This window comes from Sparus aurata, chromosome 11 (assembly GCF_900880675.1).
Source record: "Sparus aurata chromosome 11, fSpaAur1.1, whole genome shotgun sequence".
NCBI classification, from domain to species: Eukaryota; Metazoa; Chordata; class Actinopteri; order Spariformes; family Sparidae; genus Sparus; species Sparus aurata.
Window position 1 is genome coordinate 28,158,082 of NC_044197.1, and position 16,824 is coordinate 28,174,905.

Genomic DNA, 16,824 nt, shown 5'->3' on the forward strand with positions numbered 1-16,824 from the left:
TTATTAGCAACTGCAAAGGTTTATAAACATGAGCTGCAACTTTCCAAAAAATATTTGCTTAATAATTGGTTTATAAATCATTTCATTGTTTGTTATCAGTAAAATAACTTGAAATAAATAAATTGTGGTTATTATAAGTGGTTCCATTCATTTCCATAGCGCTGACTGAAACAGATTAAACAGCCTATTGCCTGCACAATGCACTGCTGCACCAGTCTCAACATATGTCCATGTCTACAGAAGAAAAAATAGACATTTTTTAAATGCCATTTGGACAATTCTTAAATAAAGATTTAGCTCCTTCAATACTTGTTAATCCATTCTAAGGCAGGGCTGCCCAAAGTAGGGCCAAAGTTGTTCCACTGTAAGGGTTAATTTGGCCCGCCAGATGTTTCTATATAATGTTTTTTATACATGTTCTAAATATAATACTTTTTATGCAGTTCTGTATGTAATAATGCTCTTTCAATATGTGGGATTCTAAATTATAACCACATTTTCATAGTATCTGAGCATAGCTTGCACAGTGACAAAGACATTTTTTAATTATTATATTAGTATCTATATACTTTTAGTATATTACTGCACTGTGTTACAATTATGGCTGCAGTGATAATGTACAATTGTGAAAGGTTGAATAGAGGGAATTTCCCCGGTAAGGGATCAACAATGTCTTATCGCATCGTCTTCACACATCACTGCCTGGAAAAAACAAAGTATTCTTTTAAAAGCACAGAAAAGGTTCTACATCTTAAGGAAACTAAGGAATGTCACATTCTAAAGTATGGTAAGTTCTTGTCAACTTTTACAGAAGAAATCATTCTGGCTGGAAATATCACAAACTGGCATGGTTTAACACAGCCCAGGACAGGAAGGCTCTACAGCGGTTGCTTAAAACCACCCAGAACATCACTGGTACCATCTACCGAACATCAGTGACATCGATGAGGTGAGGCATCTGTACAGGGCCCAGAGGATACTAAAAGACAACACCCGCAACAGTCCATTCACCCTGCTGCCACTTGGCAAAAGATACAGAAGTATTCACATTATACAATACAATAGTGATTTCTTTTAAGTTTCAATTTTTGCCCTCCAAGAGAAAGGTTTGGGCTGCCCTGCTCTAAGGCCCGTTTTGAGGGAGCTTCTTATGGTATTTCCATATTACAATATAGCCAAAGATATCTGCTGAAATTACCTAAAACTGAATTTCAGTCAACAGTTTGCAATTGACCAGGTAACCATAGCAACAGAACATGGCTCAACAGTTAACTAAATGTTGAAACTAATTAACAACGACTAGTGGTAATAGTCAGATTTCATCATTTAATAAAAAACACAACATTAAAAGATTGTTTCCATTTTTTCATTCATACTTTATCAAAGGTAATATGTTGTGGTTTATTTCTTGTGACAAAGGTACTTATTGTAAGTCACTTTGGACAAAAGTGTCTGTTAAATGTCCTAAATGTAAATATGAATGTATAAAAGATGGAGGTAAGGATGATACTGATGTAAAGTTCAGACATACAGAGTAAATGTAATGCACCAGGCAGCATTAAGGAGTGATGTCAGTCAGTCCCAGATCTTTGGCTTGAGCTGTCCTGTTGTGTGATATTACCAGAAACCTAAAAACCAATTAGAATGGTACAAAGTAGAGTGCATACCTATGCCAAGGCCCAACAGTCCCCTTTAGTCCAGTCAAGGCTATTCCAATATCAAACTCCATAGCCCTGTATCACTCTAAATGTTATATCTTCCATTACTGCTCAAACATACTGTAAGATTACCCAATCTGGACCAGCCAACCACTAAGACAACAAAACAAGACACAACCTCTATTGTGTGATAATAGTACAAGTCATTTAAATACACTTGATTTTCATCAAAATCCATATATCATTCCCTGAGAAACCAAAATGTTGGAAAATGTTATAATCTTATAAAGTTAAAGTGAGAAAAGAAATGTAACCATTTCACTAGATCCACACCAGGAGTCAATGAGGTGTATTCTGAGTAATCCTCCATCCAAGTTTCATGGAAGTCTGTTCACTAGTTTTTGTGTAATCCTGCTGACAACCCAAGCAACCAACCATCAGATAAACAAACAGCAGTGAAAAAAAATCCCTCCTGCGTGGAGGTAGAGGAAATATTCGATTTTCACTGGTCATGGCAATATGCAACACCACTTAGATTTAAACACAGCTGCTTTTTAACTTCGTTAATGGTCATGATATGATATGATATGATATGATATGATATGATATGATATGATATGATATGATTTATTCAAAGTCTTCTTGACCTATCTTTTGTATTCATTTCTGTTTAAATCTCCCTTTGTGCTATATTTAAAGCCAGTGGATGTAGAGACTACTACTACCATTTCAGGTCTGTTGCATGTTATGTTTTAAAAATGTGTATGTTGAAGTAAACGTGTAAGTAACACTGTGATCCTACCCTCTTACTGAAATTACATGCAGAAACAAGTTAGAGAGGGGTGTAGAGGCTGAGACAGAGAAACCATTCACCCTGTTACAAGACATTGTAGCATCAAAATGATTTGGAGGCTATAATGTTGCTTTAAATTTGTGGATTTGAAGCAGCCCCAAATCCTGAAGTTGCCCGAAATGTAAATAATAGAATAATGAAAAAACAGCTGGAAAAGTAAGCAGCGGTGGGAGAAATACTCAGATCCTAACACATTTGATAAATACCACTTTTTTCTCAAAATGTACAAAAAGTAGTCGTTTTGCAGAATAATATATTGTATTATCAGAAAATATTATCATTGATTCAATGATATGCACCTTACTTTAATGTTGCAGCTGGTAAAATGGGGGCAACTTTTAAGTACTTAAATACGTCCCCAGGATCAATGCAGTCTTATCAACCTCTAATCATACATCATCATTTTTAAAAAATTATATTATGTGCTCTGAATTGTAGTGGAGTAGAAGTATGCAGTGGCACAAGTGAAAATACTGCTAAATATGAGACAACAACCTTGATTTTACATGAGATTTGGCACATTTCATGATTCCCATCTTCAAATCCAACATTTACAATAAACATAATTTTGGATGATTTATGTCAAGTAATAAACCATCTATACTCATACTTATACTCTTATACTAATACTTATTATGCTGTCACTGGCCTGTTCACCTAGTGACATAATTTATTCCAATATAAATTCTCCTGGAAATGTTGTGTTTAATAATACTGTAAAAGTTCTGTTATATGGTGGATATTTCTTTGTGACTATGAAATTACATGAGAGGAAGTACAACACTTTGAGACAGAATCATTATACAGTAACCTTTGTTGTCTGCTTTAATTAGAGATTCACTCCAAATCTCTGAATGTTCTTCCACAACCCCAATATAACTAGACTTGTGCTAAAACAACCGTTTGGCCATCACAATCAACTGTAGCATCATATCATCTACATGTCACTAGTTATTTGATGACATTACTTAAAAGACTCTAGACCCAGAAATCAGAACAACTTCCTCAATAACTGTGGAATGCATCACTGTTACAGACATTTATGCTGTTCCAAAGAGTTTTTTAAAAATGTCCATAATGTAATTTCTACTGCATTGAAATGTTTTGTTTTCCTTAACTTACCAGTAAATCCAACTCAGGATCAACATCACCTACTTATAGTTTGTTATGAGTGACATCCAATTGAAAACTTTTAAGACACTTTGATTTTCATTTTGAATTTTGCGATGAATTGTAAAGTAAACACTGTGCTCTAATTGCATTCTGTTTCATCATGGCCACATGTGGCACAACAAGCCACAAGAAGTTAATTTTCATCCACTGAACTGTACCAGAATATAAAATATCTAAAAGAACAAACAAACGATCCAATCAGCTCTGCATTATGCTACCATCTGTGACTGACAACTTACTGAAGAAGAAATACTGATTAAGCATCAAGACGTATGGCATCATTTGCCAAGTTTAAATTAAACGTATCACCTTTGGCTGTCTAACTGTGGTAAGAAAAAAAAAAAGTCAAATCTCTGCATTTAGGAAAAGCAGATCGAGCAATAAAATGACAGGTGAGAGAAGATTTTCTTGCAGTGCAGGAATAGTTTTTTGTTGTTTTTAAGTTAAACACCCCCAATAGAGAGAGGCAACTATTATACATGTACGTATATAAGAGAACAATCTAAATATGGATTATATAAATGTATGAAGACAAGACTGCAGGAAACAACCTTGCAGGCATGTCAGATAGCGCATGAGATACAGAGACAATTAGTAAAGAGGAAAGAGGTCTGAGAGATACACAGAGAACTAAGTTAAGGAGAAGGGTGGAACAACAGACAATGGGAAAGAGATAAAACGACAAAAACAAATGAACGACAGAAGAAATAATACACATCAACATCGTTCACATAAATTGTCAGAACTCACCGGTCTCCAAAACACAGGAAGATACTTCAGGTGACAGCCTCATTAAATCAGGAACTAATCTGTAGGCCAGAGACAGCAAACATTAAACGCACCTCAATGACTTGTCATTATGAATAATTTCATCATTGTAACTTCAGCAGTGACTGCCACTAACCTAAATAAGGTAGAAGACAGTTTAAGATGTCAAGAAAATGGATTACCATTGCTTTGACTACATCTCAGGTGAGCGGGGTGAACGACCTGCCTGCATCCGTTTTTTTTCTTTTATCCTTACTGAGTCAACAAGTGAGGCTAAGTTCACTTTGCACAAATGAAAGATAAAAGCACTGTTATTGCAAATAGTCTGACCTGTAATAATCCACAGCAGCAGCCTTCCCAGGTGTCACTCAGGTAATAATCCAGCCGATCCATGCAGGTAAAGTGTCCTTCAGCAGTCAGGTGCTCTCCTCCGAGACGCCCAAGCAGAGGAGCAGAGGATGAAAACAGTCAGCTGAAATCCTTTTCCTGCCCCTCGTAATCCTTCAGCACAATGATCCCTGCAGGATGTTTCATCTCCTCCTCTGCATCTTCATCTCTCCTCCAGACTCCTCCACGGAGCTGTTGCACCTCTGAATGTGGGGACTGGCCGGACGCACCTGCAGCAGGACGACAGGTAAGAGGAGATCAGCAGGCTTTAGTGCCGGTGAAACCATTCTTTCATCCCTCTTCTCTCCTCAGCATCGACAACTCTGTCTGTTCCTCGGAGTGTCTCTGCCAAGAGTAGCCGGGCACAGCCGTCCTGTTTTGCCGCTCTTTGCCAAACACACAAACACACACACGCACATACACAGAGGAGAGTGTTGTGTTTTTTTTTTTGTTTTTTTTTTTTCAGCAGCCGAGCTAACCCTGAGCCGGGGCCCGGTCTGCCTTTGAGATGCTCTCTAGCCCACAAACACAAGACGGCTTTCATTATCTTGCCCGTCGCAGCGCAAGGCCTAGCTTCTAAAAGCTACTGATTTCTTTCTTCCCTTAGCCCCCTGCACAAAGGGAGGGCATTTTGTAAATTACTTGCTCGTTTCAGACCAACAAAAGGTACTTTCATTGAACCCTCCCACCCCCCCCCACTGCTCTCTCTCTATCCTCCCGCCATTTGATTTTGCTCAAATTTGATTACAAGGCTTGAAAAAGGAGAGGAAGAAAAGAGAAGAGGAAATAAGAAAGCCCCACAGATGGCGTGTTCATTCAGTGCTGTGAATGGCTTTATATGGGCTGCCTTTATACATGTGGCAATCCAAAGACGCTTCAGCCGCTCCACTAAAAAAAGAACTTGACAAAATTATTGGTTTGGCGGCTTTCTTACACGACTGACACGGGGAACTCTGAGAAAGAAAAGCCTGCCTTCTCTTTCTCGTCCTTTCTTTCGCTCTCCTTGTCTCTGCACCTCGCGCTCTCTCTGGGTCGTACACCTTCATCAAAACAAACTAAACGAGGTGTTTGATTGTGAGAGAAAGAGCGTGTTTGCCTGCCTGAGTGTGTGTGTGTGTGCGTGTTGTCATATTAATAACCACCTGCCTCGGCCCTACACGAAGCCACATTCCAAGACAACAAAGTCGCACATTCAGCAAGAATGGACAGGCAGGAAATTATTAAAATGAGACACACTCTGACCACTAGATCTGATAGCACACCAACACACACACACACACACACACACACCAAGCTCAAATCAAACAGCTCAGACTGAACTCAAAAACACTAGCCAACACAAAGCGCAGAGCGTTCTGTTCTCTCGCAGGCTATAATCCGGTTTCCACAATGGACCACTCACTCTGCACTTGTTTTCCTCAGGAGGATAATTATAGGTCTGTAGTCACACACACACATACAGCTTTAGAGCTCCCATGCTTTCTAGCTAACACACACACATACACATACACTTGCAGCGGAGGACTTGCCAATACAGAGTGAACTCTGACTTTTTACGCCGTTACCATATCGTTACACACTACAGAATGTAGGATGAAGTGATGATCTTGGACCAGGCATGGCCACTCTGGCTCAGAGAGACTAATGGACAGGGGTCAGTCAATTCATGGATGCTCTGGCCAGACATCAGGGTGCAGGTAGCAGGCTGTGTCATTCCATCAGTGTGATAAAATGGTATCCATCGCTGAGGTCAATCGGCCAAAACAACTGGACATCTTTACAAACAGAGATTCAGTCGTTGTCGGTCTTTGTCTTCCTGGTGTAAAGAAGATTCACCCACTGAGCAGCTGAACAGCAAGAAAACTGAACATGCAATGAGTGTGAAGAACAGGATCTTAACATGGGGACACTGTTCTACATCGGGAATTGCTTCAATTTATTTATCTGAGCTGTTATTAAAGCTTTTGTAAAATTCCAAACCTCCAAGAAAAGCCTGCAGCTATGGTAGCAGCACTGTTCCGCTGTACTCAGGCACAGCGGTGCTTCGGGCTAAATGACAACGTCAGAACACTAACCTGCTCATGAAGACAGTAATAACAGGTTCACTATCTAGTTTAATGTGTTACCAGGAAAACATTAAGTACAGCTGCGGCAGATGGGAGTATAAGGAATTTGCAGGTTTTTAGTTGTAAACCGAAACCCAACTTGCCACTATATGAAACATTCAGGGATCATCAAAGTGGTAGCAATTCATCCCGATGGGGACATAAATGTCAAATTTCTTGGCAAGCCATCCGAACAGTAACGCACAGATCTCAGGTGGTCTTGCTCATAAAAACTATCGTACTGATTAGTAGCGAGTGGCTGATATAGTATCTTGACATTACCTGAAGCCATGGTCCAGCAAGATAAGTGCGTCTCTCCATTAAGAGAGACGCTGTGTTCATTTACACACAAGGCACAGCAGCTTAATTCCCAACACATCGATATAATCGGGTCAGGATATACATTTAATTCATGTTATGTGTTCCTCTACACAGGTTCATACAGTGAAACTGTTCAGAGTAAAGCCATCCTCCTGATAAATCCTGAGCTCCATCAGAGCTGTCTAAAATTGATTTACACTTTGTCCTGTCAAGTTCATAACTACAACCTTTAGTCTAAAAATGATTTATACGCTGTTCTGTCAAGTTTATTACAACAGCTTTTAGTTTAAAATATATCTATACTTTGTCCTGTCAAGTTTATAACTTTTTGCTGGACTGTGGCACAATTGCTGTCTGCTGCCACAACATATCAATTCACTATGAACCTTCTGACCACACCTCATTTTGTCTAAAGCAACTTTCAGTAATTCATACATAAACTGATAGCAGTGGCTGATATTCAAGGTGCTGAACAGCACATCAGGAGCTGGGGGGAGTATCTTGCCAGAGGACACTTCGACATGCAGAACAGGGGAATCAAACCTGAATCCTTCCGATAACAAGACACTGGCTCTACCCCTGAGCCACACCCATGGGTGCACCGAGAGGACTAAGTACTTAGTGTGGCAGCTAGACCTGAAACACTTTGCGCGCTATAGAAGACATTTTTCTACTGCTGTCACAGGCTGAGTAGTACTTTACTCCTAGGTGAACTAAAATCAGCGCACTACCACTTTAATTATTAACTTTTCTCTCTGACGACACTGAAAACTGTCAAATCAAACGTATAGTTTAACCTTGCAATTCCTTTATGTCATTATCATCACTATAATAATGAATCTGTCCTGATATTACAAACCTTTGCCATGAAATTCACTCCATTCCATTAAATTATGTCACACAACATAGTGCAAAAAAAATGAGTTTCGCAAACATTTATTTAAGAAGTCTGACTACGAACCTTCACAGAGTGCATTTCAAATGTTGTGGACATCATATTTGCCGTAGTATATTTACCAACTTAAATACCATTTTAAGAAGACTATTCTTTTATACACCTAGAAAACCGAAAAAAACATGTGAAAAATGTCCTCTGTATTATGGCAATATTTAACAGTCGTGAAACCAAATGTGCCTAAATCAAGTGAGTTTGATTTCTTGTGCATCTTTTGTACATAATGTTGGATTACACACATCAGTATCTAACAGTATCACACATATACAGCTTTAGTTACAAAGCCCCCTATTTTTCTTTAACAAATTAATCTATGTACATACTTAATGTGGACGTCTTACACTAATAAACATTACACATGAAGTTACTGCAGTTCTGGAAACAGCTTGGTAAACTGAAATACTGTCTGTCCATGGTGGAATATTGTTTTAACAAAAAGAAACCCTGAGCTGCGTAAACCCTCACACACACACACACACACACAGCTTCCGAGAGCAGATATATAAAGCTGTAAAATGCTGACAGGACAGAACAGCAGCTCTCACAGCTTCCATATCTACCACTTTAGAGATATTAGTGCTACCAGCCGTCATCACCGGCCGACCCACATTACAATTTTACCTCCAACCTGCCTGACTGAGGTTCAACACAGCACATAGGAGCACACTTTCTCAGAAATGGTGATTTTCTACTTCTTCTTTTTTTTTTTCAAATGAGGACAATTTGATTCTGTTATTACAGATGAGGGCAGAGATTCCCTCCGTGGTCAGAGAACATTCATAATCAGCAGTTAGGTCTCCATCCCGCAAACCTGAAGTAATTATTGTCTCAAGATAAAAACGGAAAGCAGGGAAGATTTTTTTTTTTTTTAAAGGGGGAGAAAATAAACTAGAGATAGAAATGACCTTAATATTATTTCTTACTCTGGGCATTTCCAATAAGAGTATTCCATCGGAGGGTTTGATAAAAGGATTATGTGGCAAGCTTTATGCTGCTGGAGTCAAATCTGGATATGGAAGGAGAGCTGTTTGATTGAATAATTCTTGTTTCCTTTCTGCCAAGCTAGCAGTCCTCTTTGCGAAAAGTAAAAAATCAGCATTATGCCAGATTTACACATGTGCTCTGACTGTCTGTAGAAGTCTCTCTGCCTGTGCTGTATGTCTGACTGTCTGCACGTTTCACTGTTTGCATGTCAGTGTCTGGGAAAATGTAGAAACACACATTACAATAAACATATTTATTCTGTATTTTATGGCTGTTGATGACATTTTAAACAAGCACAGTTACCTAATGTCAGACAGGACAGTCCAACAAATGTTGATATGGCACAATGAAAGAAAAAGTGTTAAATTTGTCTCTCTAGTAACCAGGTTTAGAACATGCACATAACAGAACAAAGATCATACATTATTTCTCTTAACATCAAGAGTAACAGTTTTAGCTTAGCCACAAGATAATAAAAGCAATCTTTCTGGACTCAAAGAGGCTCAAAAGTTACGATTTCCCAAAGCATGATCCAGCTTTATAGTTCGCCTGTGTAGTTCATGGGCTGTCGGAAAAATAGGAGCATGTAAATGCAGCATGAGTACCATCAATTTTGACATGTATATCTTATAGAAGATCAAGTCCAGTTTGTTTGTTGCTGGTACTCTCCAACAATCACAGGTTTTGTGTTGTTTAAAGAATGGTCATATAACGCTGTCTCAGAAGTTATTGGTAATGTACATATTTTTAGAATTTATGAGGATTCATTGTTTGACACCAAAAGAACCAGGAAAGGAACTTGCACTTAGATTAGTTTTGAAACACAGAAAGTTTTTCAGCAAGAAACTGTAACTCCAACAATGATCATGCTGTTAATTTGTACCCAGCCCTGTAAAACGGGCGCAGATTCGGTCCAATACTGTGGAAAAAATAAAAAAATGAACTTTCACCACTTTCACCATCAAGTGTCTCTGCCTTTTAATAAACTGTGTTAACTTACTTCAACACTACCATGTATCTCATGGAAAGTCAAAAGTAAATAAAAAAACAAAACTAACCAAAAAATAAGCATTCACGTAAGTTGTAAAATTAAACAATATCTTGTGGGGGTTTTTTCTTTATATGCAGGGTAAAATTGCAAATCTACTTTAAAATCCCACCATTTCTGACTACTTTCAGAGCATGACAATATTTTTATATTTTAACATGATTTGCTGTTTGTACTATACCGCACATGACATACACAACCGAAAACTAACCTGCAGCACTATGAAATTCACTGCTAGATGGGAAAGGAAAACAATGCCCAAAACATTTTTGGTCATTCAATGTAGGGTAGACCAGGTAGAGATAGGTTGGCTGGTGTGTGGTATAGGAAAAAGAGGCTGAATCAGATTCCATTTGTGGATGAATTTTGATTTAAACTGTTAAAATAACAAAGCAATGCTCATCTGCTATTATCAGGCATCATCAACAGGGGGGGCACACTGTCGTAGAGGCGCTTGACCTCAGAGTTTAGTTATCATAACAGGGTTGTGACCTCATGACCTGCAGTCATTACTGCTGCCTGCTCCAATCAGCCCTCCAAAGCCCTGATAACGCCCTCTGGGAGAAAACAGGCTGTCGGAATAGAGGTGACATTAGATTTATGAATGTGTGTGTGTCAGTAATGTTACTGTGCATGCACGCTTCTGTGTGTGAGGGTTCTATCATGGTCCTATACTTATAAGGACCAAGACATTGTCCCAGTAATAGAAAGATGAGGAAAACCCACCAAAGTGAGGATATTTTGATGCTGCTCACCTCCTGAAGGGCTTAGTTTAGGATTAGCTCTTTGCTTCAGGGTAAAGATCAGAATTAAGATGAAGTACAGGTGAGGAATGGGGTTAAAATTAGAATAGTTTGGTGTTTTAACTTAAGTTTACGTTAAACGGTTAGGTTGACAGACTGGTGGTAGGGTTTGGGATTGACAATTTAAGGTTAAAGCAATGTACATCACTATATTTTGATGGATTTAATGTCAAATAAAGCTATATTCTAAAAGTGCCACAGAAGTGCCATTTAATTGAACATGAATCAGTTTGGTATTTCTATAAGCTACTTTGGGGACATTCTTTGCCTTTATTTAAAACAATCTGGTAGAGAGTTGACAGAAAATGAGTGGAAGGAGCAGCAGGGGTAATGACATGAAACAAACATCCTTGTCTGGATGAGAGACTTGGTTGATATGGTAATCATCCTCAGGGGGATAGAAATTTTGACCCCATATGCATCAATCCATTACAAGTCTGAGGTCGATATTTCTGAGTCTGTTATCCTGACTTCCAATCTAAATGCATCCCAGTGTGTTTGCTCAGGAAAACATGGAAGCCAGCAGCAAACTGATGTTTGTATGGCTAATCTTGGGAGTTCTGAGTGCAATGGATTGCAAAAACAGCCACACTGTTCTGATGCAGTGCATTCCAAAAACGTATGTAAACCAAAGACATTTAAAATCCCAATGAACGTATCAAGTTTTTGAATTTCTAACCATTTTTTTTTTTTTTATTCAAGACTCACTGAAGTTAAAACTCACATTTTTCATGCATATGCACACTCCCTTTTTTCTAGATTCTTCAGTTACATTCAGGCAAAACTCAAAACATAACATGATTCACTTGGCTCCCCTCGAAGGGAGATCAGTATACAGGGCCTAACACGTTGTCGCATCTCTGTAAAACCCGGCTGCCTCTTCTTTATCAGCTCACAGTGGTTTTCAGATAGTTTTATGTGCGCATGCAAGTCAACCAGAAGTCAATTCATTCCTATTGCTCTCAAGTAAGTTGAAAATGTCTAACTTTTTGGACAGAGGCGTTAAAAGGGAGGAGACAAACTACTTAAAGCATTTTGAATAGATCAGTCTGTTAAAGCCAGAGGTGGTGGTTGAATGACACTTATCCTGTCCTTTTCTCCCAAAAGCCAGTGGTGGGCTTTATCCCAGGCAGACATTCACGCAAGCGCACAGTTAAGATACACAACAGTTTTTACCAATTTGATGCAACTGCAGCTGGAATTATTATAAGCAAGGAAATGGAGTATATCGTACTAATGCACAGGATTCCGAAAAAAAAAGAGGATATTCAAACATTAGACATTAAATTTGGATTTGATCAAGTGCTCTTGATGAGATGAGCTGACCCCTTCACGTTGGGGATTGAGCCATAATAGAAGTTCATGTTCTGAAACCGCGAACATGCGCAGTAAAAGTACAACCTGTGGGGAAAAGGCAAAGTAAAAAAGTCACTGAACGTTTTCAGCGCTTTTTGTTTTGTTTTTTCAGATTTGACTGATGATTCTATACATGCAGTTTTCATGTCCCAGTGACCAATGAAAGTAAAGTTATGGCCCTCTCCCTATTCATTTGATAGCCTGGTTAGCCTGAAATAACTGCCCCGGGGTGCACTGCCAAGATGGCTGCCAAGTGGAAAGACTGTGTCCCACAGGAAGTTAGCCTAAAAGCAAATAGGCTTGGTGTATGCAAAGCTATATTAATGCATTTTCTCAAACATCTTTTCTTGCAAATGCGGGTTAATAAAGGACGATATAGTATGTTATTTTTAAGAGAAAAACTGGAGATGTGTAGGAAAATAGCCATCTGAGTAAGTGAGCTTGTTTGGAGGGCCTGTTGCATCCATTGTCAAAACAAGTTACCGTCTCTCCATGTAATGTTTCTTATTAAGAATGGTCACACGGAAATACTTCGGACATGTACTGCACGTTTAACTACCCCTGTAAACTTGATACATCAGACAATGAAAAGTGCTAACATGATTTGACAAACTGAGATATGTTGATTTGCAACATTTACAAAATGAAGAAAGCAGATGAATAAACCAATGATTTCCCTTCAATTATATTATGCTAAATGTTTAATGATTTTTCTATTGGGTAAAGTTATTAGAAGTGTCAATACTTTGTACATTTTCAATACCACATGTTTAAAAAAAATACAATATTTGCATTTGATGGTATCAAAAGTACAAAAGCTATAGCAGCACAGCTTTTCAACACATGGCTGCACAGATTATATCATTAAAAACTAGTGGTATGTATTGAGTGACTTCTTCTGTATCAGCACTGTGTTGTTAATTTAAAACAAAATTAGGAATTATCCAGTTATGTTATCTCTGACTTTCGTCTTCTTCTTGCTGTGGTAACAACAGATGTATCCCGCGTCATTTTTTCAAACCATTTTAAAATTGTGGTCTTGTGACAACCTTAGTGTCAGGAAGGTTCTTGTTGTTTTTGCCTTCATGCTCAAATACTAAATCAAATCTTAGATGAGGAACTTGCACATAATTTAAGGGGGGAAAAGTGATTTGACTAACATGACTGACAAGGCTGTCAGCAGTTCTGAGGCTGCTGAAGGCTCTGACAAAATAAACCAAAGCCCTTGAGTGGCCCCAGAAAGAATTTCAAATGGAGTTTTACAAGCCATCAGTTATGTGAGACTGTTTTTATACAGTTGCCTCTGACAAATGTTATTAATAAAAAAGGTTTTGAGATTTTTCTCAGAAACATCTTCTTTTCCTTCTCCCACTGATGTTGAAATGCATTTCAAAAATCTGGATTCAAAATCAAAACAGTACATTATAAAGCTTGCTCTTTAACAAATCAATAGACATTATAAGATTAAATCATGAATTCAAAAAAGCAGCATTAACAGGCAACTCCTTAGTTAACATGTTATGGGTAGAAAATAAAGCATACACATGTGTCAAAAAGCCATGTTCAGATGTATCATGTCAAAAAGCCAACAGGAGCACCACGCCTACTTTTAGAAACGAGTCGCTCACATGAAGCCACTCCAGAAAATGATTGGTCGGGAAAATAATCCCCTCACAAGAGGTCACAGCACCATCCATCGAAACTTGATTTTGAGCCAACTAGTAGGACAGTAGGAAAGGAATTCATGACTTCCCTTACTTGTTTTTCTTAAAAGGGAAAGAAATAAGAAAATGTTTCAGGGTTTTTAAAAAAAAAAAAATTACGACCGCTTCACCAAACTGCGTACGAGCATCTTCTGCAACAGAGCCTCAAAAACTTGTGATCCACCACATGACAAACTTTTATCAACATGTGTCCTTCAAGAATAAAGACCGCAGTGCAAAGCTGACTTTTGCATCAAAGCGTGCAGGTCACCTCGGTCCACGCACATTTCAGCCTCCTCAGGGCACAATGCAAAAGTCAAACTCACAAAACACAATCAAATGCAGCCCTTCATGAATCAAAACTTAATATTATCCTTCCTCATCTCCTCCGGCAGCCTCACAGTCTACCTCCTGAGTGTTTGAAAAAAAAAAACACCCTCTCTGTCCCTAAAGTATCTTATTGTTATTCCTAATCACTCCTCTGAATCATAAACAATCTCACAACTTTTTTTCTTTTTTTTTTTTTTTATTCAGCCCTCTCTGTTTATGCAGTTCCCAGAAGGCATTGCCTTTTAGACTCTCCCTCTCCGGCGGCAAAGACGTCAGGAAAACAAATAGCGGCGGAAAACAAAACAAAACAAAGTCTCCTGAAATACCTTGTGGATGCCCAGAGGAAGGCGCTGGACAGACAGATGAGCAGATAGGTTTCCTCTGTCCTCCTCTCTCAGGCTGCCTCCTCTCTCGGCGTGCTGTGGAGAGTGACTGCTCACAGCCCGCCTGGCATATCTAATTAGAGCCAGGCTGTTGCCACTATCGGGCAGAGGATCTACCTCTCCAATCTCTCCTGACTCAATCTTCCCCATCTCTGATTTTCTTTTATATTTATGCTGGAATATTTAATTGTAGACAAAAGGTTACTCTGGGCTCTATTCATCGCACACAGGCAGAATAATCTCCTTTAAAAGGCTTGACATTTCAGGCTTTTCAAAAGGGGCTGAAAAAATTATATCCCCGCTTTTGTTAATCAATGAAGTAGAACTCCCCCGAACAAAAGAATTAAATTGCTTGGTTGGGTTAATAAAACACACAGAAATAGCTGCTTCCTGTGGGCTTTTGTGCTTGCCACTGGCTCCCCCCATATGCAACCAGCACTGTAATTCCATATGATTTGGGGGGCAAAACTCTCATTTCTCCACACAGTTGGCTTTTTAAATCCTATTGAATGAGCAGTCTGTGAGGCTGGCTGATTGGGACCTCTTGCCTGAGCCTGGCTGCCTGGCTGCCTGGCTAGCAGAACAGGCTCTCTCCATTCAAATATGACTTCCACTAAGGAGAGACAGCAGGTCCACTACAATTTACAATTTCTATACTGCCCCTGCCTCAGAAAAACATTGTAATTATGCAAATGATAGGGGCAATAATTAGGCCCTTCACTGTCCCATTGTGTTAGCTGCTGTCGCGTTTCAGTCCAATGGTAGGAGAGACGCAGCAGGGCACGTTCGGGTTGAAATTGCTCCTTACAGACAGCCTGCAGATGTTCACAGCATCTTCGCTCCTATAACTAGCCATCAATCTGAGCCAGGGTGCCTCTGCGCACTGTTGCAGCAGACTCTGGTTTAGCTGTGGGAGAGCTGCCTGAGACTGTCACTGCAACATACAGCTTTATAAGCCAGCGGCCTGGTGGGATGTGATACACTTCACTGCCGTCACTGCCTTTTTTACGAAAAAGCAAGACAACCTGTCTCGGCTGTATGTATTCGGGCGAAAGTCGCATCCTCTCTCCATGTGTTGTCACCAGTCTGTGGTCTCGCTAATGTCCTGCCCTAACCAAATCAATTTAGGAGTGGAGGTATAAAGTAACAGATGGAATAGAAATATTGATATGAAGTACCTCGTTCATTGTAAATTGTACTTAAGTATAGTACTTGAATAAATTGTAGTGACATTCCATCACAGGCTATTCCTAAATTTTAAACTAAAATGCGTATTATTAATGGTATTGAATGAATAATCTTGCAGAGTGGCGCACAGAGAACGATCTATTGCTCAACATCGGCAAAACAAAGGACCTGACTGTTGTTTTAAGAATAAAAGAGGCAAAGACACACCCCTGTCTACATCAGTGGGGCTGAGGTGGAGCAGGTGGACAGTGATGGGTTCCTTTGCATCCACAATACAGAGAACCTGTAACGGTCACCACACATCCCTGTTCAAAAAAGCACAGAAAAGGCTCTACTTCTGACGGAAACTCAAGAAGGTTAAATTCCTGTGCAGAGTTTTGGTCAACTTTTACGCAAGAGTGATAGAAAGCATCCCGACAGGAAGCATCACAAACTGGCATGGTTCGTGCGCAGCCCATTGCGTACGCAAAAGTTGTGATCTATAAAAACAAACTTGATGGGAGAATGTGCGCACCTGTAAGTAAACTCGGATCATTTTGGAGGGAAGGGGAACTGGCGATACAAAAGGTGAGGTGGTGAGTTAAAGCAGATTGTAGTGATGAAAGTGAGAGGCATTATTCTGTGCATATTAATACATCTTTGTGTGGCACAGTGGCTGCCTCCCCCCCCACCCTTCTCCAGTCTGACCATCTCCCATCCTGTACATCTTCAAAACCAGCACATATAGATTGTGTAATTTAAGACTGTGTGGACATAAAGTCAGTGACAGCTCTCGCACAATCTTTACACTCCATATACTCATTGTGAGT

The 16,824-nt window shown here is 39.3% G+C and overlaps 1 long non-coding RNA gene across 1 annotated transcript; it reads right to left on the bottom strand.

Annotated features, from left to right (window-relative positions):
• Nucleotides 1-4,433: 4,433 nt before the first annotated feature.
• Nucleotides 4,434-14,933, bottom strand: LOC115591336 (uncharacterized). Its single transcript, XR_003985939.1, has 3 exons — nt 14,771-14,933; nt 4,783-5,069; nt 4,434-4,493 (listed from the first exon to the last, which is right to left on the bottom strand). It is a non-coding gene; the product is annotated as an uncharacterized LOC115591336 (long non-coding RNA).
• Between the last annotated feature and the right edge of the window lie 1,891 nt (nt 14,934-16,824).